The sequence below is a fragment of the Balaenoptera musculus genome, chromosome 7 (genome assembly GCF_009873245.2).
Source record: "Balaenoptera musculus isolate JJ_BM4_2016_0621 chromosome 7, mBalMus1.pri.v3, whole genome shotgun sequence".
NCBI classification, from domain to species: Eukaryota; Metazoa; Chordata; class Mammalia; order Artiodactyla; family Balaenopteridae; genus Balaenoptera; species Balaenoptera musculus.
The window spans coordinates 58,868,953-58,882,727 of NC_045791.1; the positions used below are offsets into that span (position 1 = coordinate 58,868,953).

Consider the following 13,775-nt stretch of genomic DNA (forward strand, 5'->3'; position numbering starts at 1 on the left):
GCCCCTCTGGAGGGAGGGAGGCCTGTACACGGAGGACTCAAGTAATAACAAGGACACTTTAAGGATCTAGTCCTCCCAAAGAGCCTGTGGGCTGAGAAGGTATGTTCTGGGTCTGAGTTCACTTACAGGAAAGTTGTTTTTCAAATTAGGCCCTGGGCTATGAAGCACAGAGTGGATTCCGTTTTGCTGATTTTATTCAACAATTTTGGGGGGAGACTTCATTTTCAATTTTTGTGGTCCTAAGGGGCTTGTCGTGTCTGTGCCCGAAGAGTCTATTTTTCCATGTGAGCTAATCCTGTGTTTGAGTGTGGGTGTTTGTGTGTGTTTTATAAAAACCCAGAGAATGGAGCACAGTTGAGTTGCTGGTCAGCAAATGGTATGAGCATGGTGACGGTCACTCTCAGGTCTTAGGATCTGAATCCCTAATGCCTGGATGTCCGGAGGCAGCAGGGCCCATGTTCCCTTGCACAACCTTACCAGCAAGTGAGTGTACAATGGAAAGAAGTCTCAATTATAACTCACGCAAACACTTATCGCTGAGTACAATCCAATCCATCAAAAATCGAGTTGGCTCTACCTTTAAAACACAGATTAAATTCAACAGCTGCTTACCTTCTGGCCTGTTCCAGCTTTATCACACACCTGAACGATGGCACAGCCTCTTACCTGCTTCCACCCTTGACCATCTATAGCCTATTCTTGACACAGCAGCCAGAGTAGCTCTTTTAAAACAAGTCAGATCATTTCACTCCACTGCATAGACCTGTGATTGACGCCCATCTCACTCAGAATAAAACCCAAGTCCTCACAATGGCCTGCAGGCCGTACATGATTTGGGCCCCATTACCTCTCTCTCCTCATACTCCCTTCCAAGCTCATTCTGTTCCAGGCACTCTGGCCTCCTTTGTCCTTCCTGGAACACACCAGTCATGCTCACTCCCAAGGTTCTGCAGTGACTGGTCTCTCTGACTGGGATGGGAACCTCCCATCCCCATACATCTGCTTGACTAACTTCCTCAGCCCCTTCAAGTCTTTCCTCAAATGTCATCTGCTCAATGAGGCCCAGACTGACCACTTTATTTAATACAGTAAGTCCCCTACATATGAACGAGTTTCATTCTGAGAGCGTGTTCATAAGCCCAATTTGTTCGTAAGTCCAACAAAGTTAGCCTAGGTACCCAACTAATACAGTCGGCTATATAGTACTGTACTGTAATAGGTTTGTAATACTTTTCACACAAATAATACATAAAAAACAAACAAACACAAAAAAGAAAACATTTTTAATCTTACAGTACAGTACCTTGAAAAGTGCAGTAGTACAGTACAACAGCTGGCATACAGGGACCAGCATCGAGTGAACAGGCAAGAAGAGCTACTGACTGGAGGAGGGAGAGGAGGTGGGAGATGGTAGAGCTGAAGGATGGTCAGCAATAGGAGACGGAGGGCAAGCTGCAATTTCACTCATGCCTGACGTTGATGGAAAGCACCTTTGCATCTTGGAAAGTTCGCACTTGAAGGTTCGTATGTAGAGGACTTACTGTATTGCAACTTGGCTGCCCACCTCCATTTATCTTAATGTGCTCAACTTAATGTACTCATATCACTTACAACTTTCTAATATACCGTGTAATTTACTTACCTGTTAGGTTTATTGTGGATTGTCTGTCTCCCCCTGCTGGAATGTAAGCTTTACGAGGGCAGACTCTATGTTTTGCTCACTCCCATCTCAAGCACCCAGAATAATGCCTAACACAATAATGCCTAAGGCTCAATAAATATTTATTGAATTAAATGAACAAAGCAGGTACCAAAACCACCTCAACCTCCACAACTTATAACCTCAACAAAATCCCAATTCTCAATCCTTTTAGGCACTCTGATAAGCACTCTGAATGAAAGCTTCACTCTGAAGCGGAGATAATATTCCATGGGCTGGATCAGCAAGTCGTCCGAGCAGATCATGACAATATGGGGAATAAGCGTATGGGACTAAATGGAGTTTGGGACATGGAGGTTAGGCTTCTGAATTTGTCAGGTGTTTACACACCTTTTTTTTAAATTGAAGTACAGTTGATGTACAATAATACATAAGTTACAGATGCACAATAGAGTGATTCACAATTTTTAAATGTTATTGTCCATTTGTAGTTATTATAAAATATTGACTATATTCCACACAGGAGTTCTTTTTTTTTTTTTTCACACAGGAGTTCTTGATGGCAATATTCTTGGTAAGAAAAGATTCAACAATATGTATGATTTTTATGAAGCATTGTAGGAATTATGGGGGGGGGAGGATGTATGCACATATTCAAAAACAGCACCAAGTCTGACAGACAAATAAGCTGCAGATAAGGATAGATCAAGACCCCTCACCCTAGAAGCACTAGGTAATATTGCACCCCCTTCCTGCAAGGACTCATTGTTTCAAAGAGTTTGCCTTTTGATTTTCTCACTGTGTTCCTTTGGTATTGTGAAAATGGTAAATTTGTAAAAAACAAAAACAAAGAAACAAACAAAAAAAAACCCTTTACTCTACAAAGAATAAATTACAAAGGGAATGCTCATCTTTATCCTCAACTTTACAACAAAATGAGAGACGTGGATAGGATGTTTCCATAGCTAGGGAAAGATACTAGTCATAATTTTCCAACTGAGATTTGATTTATTGTTTTCCATGCAAGGAGCCAAAATGATGTTTCAACAAAGGTAAAATGAGCCATTGTTCATTTTGATAATATGGGAGTGATTCACTAAAGTAGGTTAATTTAGTAATAAAGTAGTGAATAATTAAATAATAATAAAAATATTTTCAAGCCTGAACACTCTTAATGAACAAATACTAAGCAAATTATGAATATTTTTGTTGCTTGTGTAGGACACAGCTACAGTACCTCCTCCGCTTCTCTTGGCCTCACGTTTCTCTCGGTCTCTGAGCTACTTGCCCTGCCTCAATTGCCCCACAGGTGACTGACCCAGTGCAGGCCTCCTGGAGCAGATCAGCCGCAAGCTTACGCCCCTGGCCAGCGGGGTTCAGTCAGGGAAGCAGAAGCACTCTGAGTATGTTAAACAAGGAACTTATTAAAGGAATTAGACTTCCACATTTGCTGGAGGAGCTGGGGAATTAAGAGTCTAAAAAGTGGTTGTTGAAAGATCAGAGACCAGCCGTGACATAAGCAAAGGAGTCCGAGCTTGCAGAGAAATCTGGAAGCTAGGCACATCCAGCTGCTGTGGTGGCACCACAAGCAGGGCTGGTGGAGATGCCTGTGGAAGGTGGTGGGCTCTTTGTGACTACTACCTCTGAGTCTCTGTGAGAGTCTGTTAGCCTGACTGTGGTCACGGTTATTCGACCAGGGGGAACGCAGGGCAGAGAAGAGTGAGAACAAGAACTCTCTTACATCCAGACATTTCTCTCTTGCCACATCTAACCAATGATGACTTTCAGAGTTTAACGGCTGCTGCTTCATTTTTGTTGAAATGAAACTCAAATCTCAGGCAACCTCAGTTTTATCCACCCAGACAAATACAGACCTTTAAGCATATAAGAAAGGGGATTCTGGAAAACATAGTTTCCAACATAACCAAGTTGCCTATAGAACAATCTTGCACAAATACCGTACCATGGCTGCAGAGTATGGGGTTTGTTTCTCTTTGCCAGAGGGATCAGATGAGTCAGCCTGGAAGTTGGGGGAGTTAACCACCAGTGGGGTAAATTTTGACCAGTGGGAGATACGAGATGGGAGGGAGTTTGCAGGTAAATTTCTTCTTTGGTCCTTATGCCTTGCTGGGCATGTTTTCTATAGAGCCTGTCCATAGACATGGCACATGGCCAAGCAACTGGGTGCGTCTCCTCAGGGTCATGAAACATAGACCAGGTTGGTAATATATCGCCATGTATTTGCTTCCCATTCTTCCCTGTTGCACGTCTTTTTTCCTCACTCTTGATGCCCTGAGACTGCATCATTCAACGAAGCATTAGCATTTCGGCCTTCCTAAGAAATCCCAGCTAAAATTGTACCCATAGAAAAATTGCAATGAAAATGAAGTGTGAGAGTTATATGAAAAGAATTGATGGTGAGAGCTATGATTCCTGTGAGGCTCAGTTTATTTCTGTATGATAAAATTATAGCATTAATAGTAGTATTTAAGAATATCATTATCTTCCTTCACTGAAAAAGCCTATGAACAAGTATTTCTGAGGCAAACTGAAGGACTGAATCGGGAAGCACAGATCCTTTTAGCCAACATGTGACTTGTGACCTAAACTCTCAGCAAGAATACACTTAATGAAAACATTGCTTTCTGGCAACCTCTGAGCAATAACCCTGCCATAGCTCAAAAAGCAGTGAAAAGCCTGTTACTCATTTTACATATGTATGCCAGTCTGTTTTCAAAATATTGTGATACGCAGAGCAGAAAAACTGCCTTGATGTTCCATGTCAGCTCACTTTATTCCACCCATTTCCTCAAATGGATGGGTGTAGTGCCATCACATCTTCTTTGATCATTAATCAATGAGACATGTAGGAGACTTTCCCCCTGATATTTAAAACCTATTTTTAAAATAATAAAACAGGGAATTCCCTGGTAGTCTTGTGATTAGGACTCAGTGCTTTCACTGCTGAGGGCCCGGGTTCAATCCCTGGTCGGGGAAATAAGATCCCGCAAGCCACGCAGCGCGCCCCCCCAACCCCCCCAATTAGTTAATTAATTACAAAAATAAAATAATAAAACAGACAGAGACACTATGGAATAGAGGGAAAGCATACAAGCATTCTTAAGGTAAAACATGAGATTTAGGTTGTGATAGTTCCTTTCCCCTCCCTAATAGTTTATGGTTCTCTGCTATTAGAGGTTTAGTGGAAAATTTTGAGAAGCATTTCTTTAGGTTAAAGACTCTGTGGGTGCTCTCTCATCTCCTTTCAAACTCGTATTTTCTTGTATATGGGATTTGGATTTTTTTTTTTTTCTTTTTAGAGAGAGAGAGCAGTTTCAGTAGAGTTTCTCTCAATGGAACCCAGATGGAAGGAGTGAAAAGGTGGTGATAGTCAAGTGAAGGTCAGAGCCCCAGTCGTTCCCTTGAGGAGGCTTTCTCCACAGGGAAGGAGTTAAGGTGAAACTGTGACATGTCACAGGGTTCAGCATCTATTATTTTATGACAGGACGATATGAGAACGTTGTTAGTGAGGGTGGAAGAAGCTAATCCAAAAAGTGAGACTGGAGATTCAAGAGAAATTGTGTGTGGGAATGACTATGTTTCATAGCGAAGCAGGGTTTTTATCAGCACAGAGAACAGTGAAATGCCATCACAGTTGCCTCTGTGGGTACCAATATCTTCAATTTTTGAGGGCACCTCTCCCCCGACTCATCCAACCTGGACCCCTAGAGAGCCCACAAAGCACTCCAGCGCTGTTTCTCTAGTAGTTCCTGTTACAATCCGTGTTCTCTGGATTTTTTTCTCCTGAAGGTGGTGATGACAATAATGTCTTGAGATACTTCCGACATTTCCCCAATCATCCCTTTACAGAAGAAACGTCTGTGTAAAATTACCCTGTCTTTCCCAGCAAATTTGCCTTTAGATTAATCTGCCCTTGGGTATAGGCTGGGAACGGTTTAAGGGTAGAAGAGTTTAAGGGGCTGGGAAGGGTCGTAGTGAGGTGTGTCTCTGGGCCGGGGAAGTTTTTGCTCGGGAGCGTCAGGGCCGGCGGGGAGCAGGCACACACAGTCCCGTCTGATTATTGACCAGCCTGAGCGACGGCCTGAGACAGGGGCCGGGCGGCGCCTCCAGGGAGGTGGCCGGGCTGCTGTTCCCTTCTGAATCCGCTCTCCCACGGTGCTCGGAGCGGCTGCGCTCCAAGCCCCGAGCGCTGAGACCATCTGGGGCCACCCCGTGCGGACCAGGGCTGGCCCACCTCCGCCGGCTGGAGCTAGGGCGAACGGGGTCGTTTCTACGGCGCTCAGGCCCGGGGATGTCCGGTCAGGGGCTCCACGGCTGTGATCTCTGGGCACCAGGGGTGTTCACACGTGGGCCGGGCCGGGAGTGAGCCCAGGCAGTGAGACCCCGCGCCTCGGAGGCTCGGCGCGCCCAGCCCGCGGCTCTCCGGGCAGCGCGGCGAGGTTGTCCAGCAGGTCCCGCGCGCCGCTGGAGCTCCGAACGCCGCGGCTCTACTCCAGCCCAGCCAGCCAGCCAGCCAGCGGGAGCCGGGGGCGGGGAGCCCGGAGCACCGCCCCGCCAGCGCGCCCCGCCCGTGGGAGAGGAGGGGCTGCGGCGCCACGGACCACTGGAGGCGCAGCGCCGCCGTCACCGCAGCTGTCGGCGCCGGAGACCGCGGATCCACGCAGGCGGCGCCCGCGCCTCGGCTCCCGGCCGGCCCGCGCGCTCTCCCGACCGCCGGGGCCGTCTGCAGCCTCCCGCCGCTGCCGCCGCACGGTCGGCGGCGCCGCTGCTCGTCTTCCAGGTAGGTGTCCTAGCTGCGGAGGGGACCTCTGGAGCGGCACGACGGTGCCCACACCCCGGCCCGGGGGCATTGTGCGCGGCCGGAGGGCCGAGGACCCTGAGGGACGCACGGCCGGGCAGCCCGGCTTGGGCCTCTGAGGCATCGAGCTTTCCGGGGGTTCCCCTGGCCAGAGAGCCCGGGGCGGCAGTGCCAGTCCCGCCCCGCGGCCGAGGTGGGAGGGGGCGTCTGGGTCCCGGTCCGCGCTCGCCGCCCTCCCCTCCCCCTCGTCGTGGGGAATTCCGGCCGCCCGGCTCTAGTTCCAGCATCCCCCCCGCGCAGCCCCGCGACCCGGCTGCTGGGATGGAAGCTGGGGCAGGGACAGGGACAGGGACAGGGACTGATATAATTGTCTGCGGAGAACCCGACCGGCGCGCCCGCGCCCGCTCTAGCTAACGCCTACGCCGCACCTTTCAGGGAAGCTGGGGAGCGGAGAGGAGCGGCTGGGGAAGTTGTGCATTGGGTTTCATTGTGCGCGTGCACTGCGGACTGCCCTCTCGGGGCACCCCTGCCCACAAGCTGCTGGCGCCCCTGCAGCCTTTCCTGCAGCCTTCGTCCACACCCCCGGCCAGGGCCGAGCCTGCCTTCTCTGGTTCAGACCGGGACAGGGTTTTCATTGCAGTCAAGACGTGCTTCCCCTGCATCCAGCGGGAGCTGCCTGCAAAACGTGGGGCCGGGGATGCTGGGCGAGGAGGGGATGGGAGACCTAGGGAGGAAGCCGGGAAGAAGTAATGACACCAGCACATTTTTTAAAAAAGCCTCTGCTGTATACAGACACATCTGCATGACATCTTTAAAGCTGTTTTTGAAAGTTATGACCAGATACTGATTTTGTGGCAATCTGTTTTATACCTGAAGGTAGCTTAAACAGAGACCTAAAGCTGGGGAAAGCATTACATAATGGACGTGAAGCAATTGACACGAAACTAAGTGAACCCACTGGGTTGCCAGATTATTTCTTCCTCCTGGATGCAAAGTCCTATAGGCTTTTTCTCTATAAGAATTTCCATTTTTAAATCCCTGGATTAGTTTTAGCAAACTGTGCTTTTTTTCCCCAAATAACAAAATAATTTTTCTTGACTATCTTTTCTTAAATTTAAAAATTGCATGCTAATGGATAGTTGTATATCATAGAGCTGATTAATAAATGTGGTCTTTCTCCAGAGGTAAAAAATTTTAATATTCCTGCTCAATATCATTAACTTTGTTTTCCTCTTGGTTGTATTTTTTCTCCCTCTCTCCTCCCCTTTTTGTATTTTGGAAGCATTTCTACAGTTTTAGGTACTGCGAGCTCACAATGTTGATATTCCTATCTAATGCTACAGCATTGCAGATACAAAGACTAATAATAAATGAAACAGAAGACCTCACAGTAACTCAGAGTGAGCAGGGTTCCCAAGGTCGAAGGGAAGCTGCAGTGTAACCGGGCTATAATCACCTACAGAGAATATGCATAGCCCTCCTTGGGTTATAAGGAAAGCCCTGATTGGTGGAATATTATTCCTATTATTATTTTACCCCTGGATTTCGTGTGTTTCCCCCTAAAAATAATTTTTTTTCTCCAAGTAGAAACACAATATTTTGAAATTAAAATCTTTGCTTTTAGAAAGCCTAAAAATCCAGAGTTTGCTCATATTTCCAGTTTTCATGTTGATAACTCCATTTTACATTCAGCGGATGGATTCCTTTTGGGATATCTCAATTTCAAATTATGATGGTTTATCAGATGTCTCTTGGTTATAATACAATGTGATTCTGTTAGACTTTTACAGGATCACTTAATATAAGTTTTCTTGTCCTTAGATGGCTTTAACTTTATGTTAGTTAACTTTATTCCAAGAAAAAAGGTAAAATCCTTTCAAGAAGAAATATTTATTTTTGGAGATCTGTAGCATCACTGCAGAAGTAGAATTAGGTTAATGCCTAAGTAGATAAAAGTTTTTTTTTTTAATTAATTTATTTTTGGCTGCGTTGGGTCTTCGTTGCTGCACGCGGGCTTTCTCTGGTTGCAGAGAGCGGGGGCTACTCTTCATTGCGGTGTGCGGGCTTCTTATCGCGGTGGCTTCTCTTGTTGCGGAGCACGGGCTCTAGGTGCACGGGCTTCAGTAGTTGTGGCACGTGGGCTCGGTAGTTGTGGCTCGCGGGCTCTAGAGCGCAGGCTCAGTAGTTGTGGTGCACGGGCTTAGTTGCTCCGCGGCATGTGGGATCCTCCTGGACCAGGGATCCAACCCGTGTCCCCTGCATTGGCAGGCGGATTCTTAACCACTGCGCCATCAGGGAAGTCCTAGATAAAAGTTTTATGTGACTTTATTCATAAAACTGTTGGACTAGGGAGAAGGTATAATTTTTATTAAAATGCCTTGGTTAAGTAACATGCAGTAATCATTCAATGGATACTTACTTATTGAGCACCTGTCTGTTTAGGACATTGGTCTAGGCATGTGGGAGATACAAATAAGAATGAAAAGATGCCCCTCTGTCCGCAAGAGTTTGTTGTCTTGTTTGGAAGGATAAGGCATGAATTCTTAAAATAGGGACTTTTTTTTTTTTTTTTTTACTTCAAAGGTTAAGTAATAATTCTAATACTTTTTATAAGTTTGTTTTTAATTTTGAAAAAAAGGTCTCACACTATCTGTTGATGTCTGAGACTTTTTTTCCCCCACTCAACGTTATGTCACTAAGATTCATCCGTGAATCTTGCAGCTGTAGTTCACTGACTTCCACTGCTGTACAGTATTCCATCATTTGTCTGTAACACAATATGTTTCCCTGCTCTCTTACCAATGGCCATTTTTTTTTCATTTTTAAGAAGATTGCAAAGAGTGCTGCTTTGATCATTCATGCTTCCTGGGGCACATGGGCAAGTGTTTCTCTTGGGTAAATACTAAGGTATAGAATTGTTGATTGTGTAGGATGTGTGAATATGCAACTGATAGATACTGCCAAATTATTTTCTAAAATTGTACTAATTTACACAAGCCAGAGAAACAAGCAAACACAAATAATCAAATACAAACAAGCATAAGTGTGTGTGCGTGTGTGTCTGTGTGTGTGTCTGTGTGTCGGATTGCCTTCCCTTGGCATAGTGATTTGGAGAACACATTGCTGGTAATTCCAAAAGCAGTTGAATGACAATGTGGCAGCATCTTTAAAAAAAAAAAAAAAAAAAAAAAAAGACCTCCCCAGGAAAAAAGCTTGTTGCTCACCAATAAAGTCAGAAGTTATCAAAAAAGCTCATAAGAGAGTAAAGGACTCTCTTTATTATTATTATTATTAATAATAAAGCCTCTGGGGCTTCCCTGGTGGCGCAGTGGTTGAGAGTCTGCCTGCTAATGCAGGGGACACGGGTTCGAGCCCTGGTCTGGGAGGATCCCACATGCCGCGGAGCAACTAGGCCCGTGAGCCACAACTACTGAGCCTGCGCGTCTGGAGCCTGTGCTCCGCAACAAGAGAGACCGCGACAGTGAGAGGCCCGCGCACCGCGATGAAGAGTGGCCCCCGCTTGCCGTAACTGGAGAAAGCCCTAGCACAGAAACGAAGACCCAACATAGCAATCAATCAATCAATAAAATAAATCTTTAAAAAAAAAATAATAATAAAGCCTCTGTTATTCAAGGATGATTTTCCACATCCCTTGCTTCAGCTATACATTCCTTACATCCCCTGAATAGATGTGTGTTTATATGATTTGAAATCCAGAGTGAACTTAGTAGTTTTGATCAAGAAAATGAACTAAAATTAATTTTAGGGGTAACTGACACGATGTCCATCTCAGTTACTGAACTTAGTAGTCTGCCTTTCTAGTGTGGTTCTGAGTTTCCATGAACTTTGGGGGCAGTTCTACATCCATCCATTCAATCACCAACCCCCTGGCTGGTCACTTCTGTGGGTCTCATGTGGCGGTGACACAGGCACATTGAGTGTCATACTTCTTCATTCAGCCAGCGTTTATTGAACACCTAGTATGTGTCAAACACCATATTAGGTGCTGGGTCATAAACATGTCTGCCCTCAAGGATCTACCCAAAACAGACTCTACCCAAAACAAATCACTGTTGAATATGTATACGTGTGTGGGGGGTGGATCTGGCTTTGGCTTTAGAATTTGCATGAAGTATCTATTTTTTCTTTTGTTCCCTAAACTTTTTCCAGATTTATGTTTAGACCTCCTTGAGTTGGGAGTGCTTAAACATAGTTTTATTTTATTGGCTTTTTAAAAGCAGAAGCTTTAAAAGGACTTACTCATGGTAAGTCCTTTTGTCATGTTATCAAATGGGAGAAAGACAGAGGTCAGGGAAGAGATATCTGGATGGGTGAATTCAGATTTGTTGGGAATGGACCATGACTTAGTGTCAAATTGATTTTTAAAGGGAAAAATAGAAAATAGACAACGATGGTTGAATGGTTATTAAGAGATCCAACTTGGGTATTACAGGGAACTGAGTATGTTGAGTCATGATGGTCTCAAGACGAAGTTCCTGGTGGGTTATATGAACCCATTTTCTTGAAAGTTTGTATTCACTTACTTTGTGTATGTATGAATGTAGTTTATATATATATATATATTTTTTTTTTAATTTATTTTATTTATTTATTTTTGGCTGCGTTGGGTCTTTGTTGCTGCGTGCGGGCTCCCTCCAGTTGCGGCGAGCGGGGGCCACTCTTCCTTGCGGGTGCGCGGGCTTCTCCCTGCAGTGGCCTCTCCTGTTTTTGGAGCACGGCCTCTAGGCGCGCTAGTTTTTATATTAAAATACATCATAATGCAAATGTTAAATATCTGTAAAAGGATTATGTTAATAGAGTGGTGAATTATGGGAAGCAGAAACGTCCAAGGACTCTTTCTTACAGTGGTTTGGCAGGTTACTTGAAAGTAAAAATTACCCTGTGTGAGGGAATTCCATCTGCTGGGGCCAGTGTCTGAGAAGATCTATATAGTAAGCTGACAAAAGGCAGAGCTTGAAAGGAGGTCACTCCGAGTAATCTGATAGCCAGGACTATCTAAGGGATAACTGGGTTAGAGGGAGCATTAAGTATGTAACTTCACTCTTAAAATAAGCTTAAGTAAGTAAGTAAATAAATAAATAAGCTTAAGTACATAACAATAAGTTTAAATAGGTAAAAAACATTTAAGTAAAATATTGCCAGATTATCATTTAATATGTTTCAGCGGTGTTATGAGACTGAGTACAAAGAATTCATGATTAATACACAAAAGTTATCTTCTCCTTAGAGATGATGGATTATATGTTTTTCTGTTCAAGAAAAGCTAGATGTCAATTTGTAAAATATATGAAGAAAGTACCCAGACACTGGAGATACTTATATTTGCTTGATGTGCTGATGCTTGAACGACCTTTATATTAGATTCATGAGGTGTTAGAGGTGAAAGGACTTTAAAAAATCTTTTATTCCAATTCCAACCTCTCCCATTTCCCAGGTGGAAAAACTGAGGCCCAGAGACTTGCCCAGTGAGGTACTAGCACCATTAGCAGATAATGTGTCAAATAATTTACTTCTTTTGGTGGTAACAGGAAATAAAGCTCTTTCCTAAGTTATGGGTAGGTGAATAAGAAGATGAACCAATAGCAACCTCTGCAGTAGATTTTAAGCTTCCTTTCTGTCATTCTCTTTGAGTGGTTGGTGTAGGAAGTGAAATCAAGCATATCTTTTAAAATTTTCTTAGATTTTTAGAGAAAAGGCTTTGTTTTTGAGGGTATGATGAGAGGAATAAACACTACAAATATGATTATTTAAAATTTTTTGATGTTTGCTATTTTGATACCCATAGCTTTGTCTTTTAACTCAATGGACGGGAAAGGATAGAGAAAATTAAATTATCCTGTGCTTCTTTTCCTTTGTCATTCTCTTTCCATAAGCTAATATGAGACAAAATCAAAGTGTAGAGGGAATTGAGTCAGGAATAGAACATCAACTTTTATTTTTTTATCTTGCATCTTATTGAGGCAATTTTCACTGTAGCTCTTGAGACAGACCTATCCACCTTTTGAAAAGAGTGTGGAAGTAGAAGGGAGAACAACAGCAGTATATTTTCAGAATCTTTTTTTCAAGAGTCAAATCTAAAATAAACCTGGCCTCAATTTCCAGCAATAGCTTTATTTCACAGCTCCTAAACCAGTGCTTAAGTTTTACCATAAATTTGAAGAAGTTACCTTAATGTTTTTTATACATAATACAATGTTGCTACAAGTAACATACTGTGATCAGCTACTAAAGTTTAAAGAATAAAGTATTTAAAAGAACCTTACAATTAAAAAAATTTTTTGTTACATGTCATTTCTGTAGATAAAGTGGGAAGTCTGATTTTATTTTAAATTAAGATAACATTTTTGCTTTCTGTTTGACTGTAGCGGCTAGACAAGCTTTTGCATATTCGCACCCCATCAGGCAACAATGTGAACAGTTTTTGTTGTATAATTTCCCTAGAATAGAAAAAGTAGCACAATTTGAATGGCATGTTGATTATGAAAAGACATTAATGAAATTCTTTTTGATCTCAATAAACCTCCAGTTGAAGCAAGAACTATAAAAAGAGTGTGATCTCCAGGGTAGGCCAAGCGAATGTAGGATCCATGTGAAACTTCAGGAAGATAGCAAGGGAAAGGAAGAGATCAAAATCCACAGGAACTCAGAATGATGGAACAAGAAGGTCAGGGAAGGAAGTAGATGGATATTATATCCCAGCTTGTCTTCCAGTTTTATTTCAAAAAGGGCCAACAGAGGAAATAAAAGTGTGAATCTAAAGGCTTATGGAGATCAGATATTATAGAAGATGTCTATTTCTACACTTAAAAAAACCTTTTAAACATCTTAAAGAATACAGAAGGCATAAGATAAAAGACTGATAAATTAAACTTCATTTAAGAAAAGATAGTATGTGTAACAGGCAGGAGATAAACATCATCACACCAGGAAGAAACTATTTATAACATGTTGTAGACTAGCGGCAACTTCCTAATATCCAAAGAACTACTATGTATCAATGAGAAAAAATGACTGTTAATCTAATAGAAAAAGGGGCAGAGGAAATGAACAAACAGTTCACAGAAAAGGAATTACCAGTGGCACTTACAAATGTGAAATTATGCTCAACTCATAAGAGAAATGCAGTTTTAAACTATTTAACCTGTTTAATTGGCAAAGATCTTAACGTTTGTTAATTCCTTGGGGTGGCAAGGCTTTAGGGAAACTGACAGGCTCATACATTGTTGGTAGGGGTACAAAAGGGCACATCATCTATGGATAGCAATTTGGCAATAT

General features: G+C 43.4%; 1 protein-coding gene across 9 annotated transcripts in view; it reads left to right on the forward strand.

Moving 5' to 3' along the window:
* Positions 1 to 6,346: 6,346 nt before the first annotated feature.
* Positions 6,347 to 13,775, forward strand: part of OSBPL6 (oxysterol binding protein like 6) — a 214,572-nt gene continuing 207,143 nt past the window's right edge. For 8 of the 9 annotated variants that reach the window (XM_036857698.1, XM_036857704.1, XM_036857701.1 and 5 more), the window contains exon 1: positions 6,347 to 6,461. The gene's annotated coding sequence lies outside the window, so the exon portion shown is untranslated. The remainder of the gene's footprint in view (positions 6,462 to 13,775) is intronic. The other variant, XM_036857699.1, reaches the window with a different exon arrangement.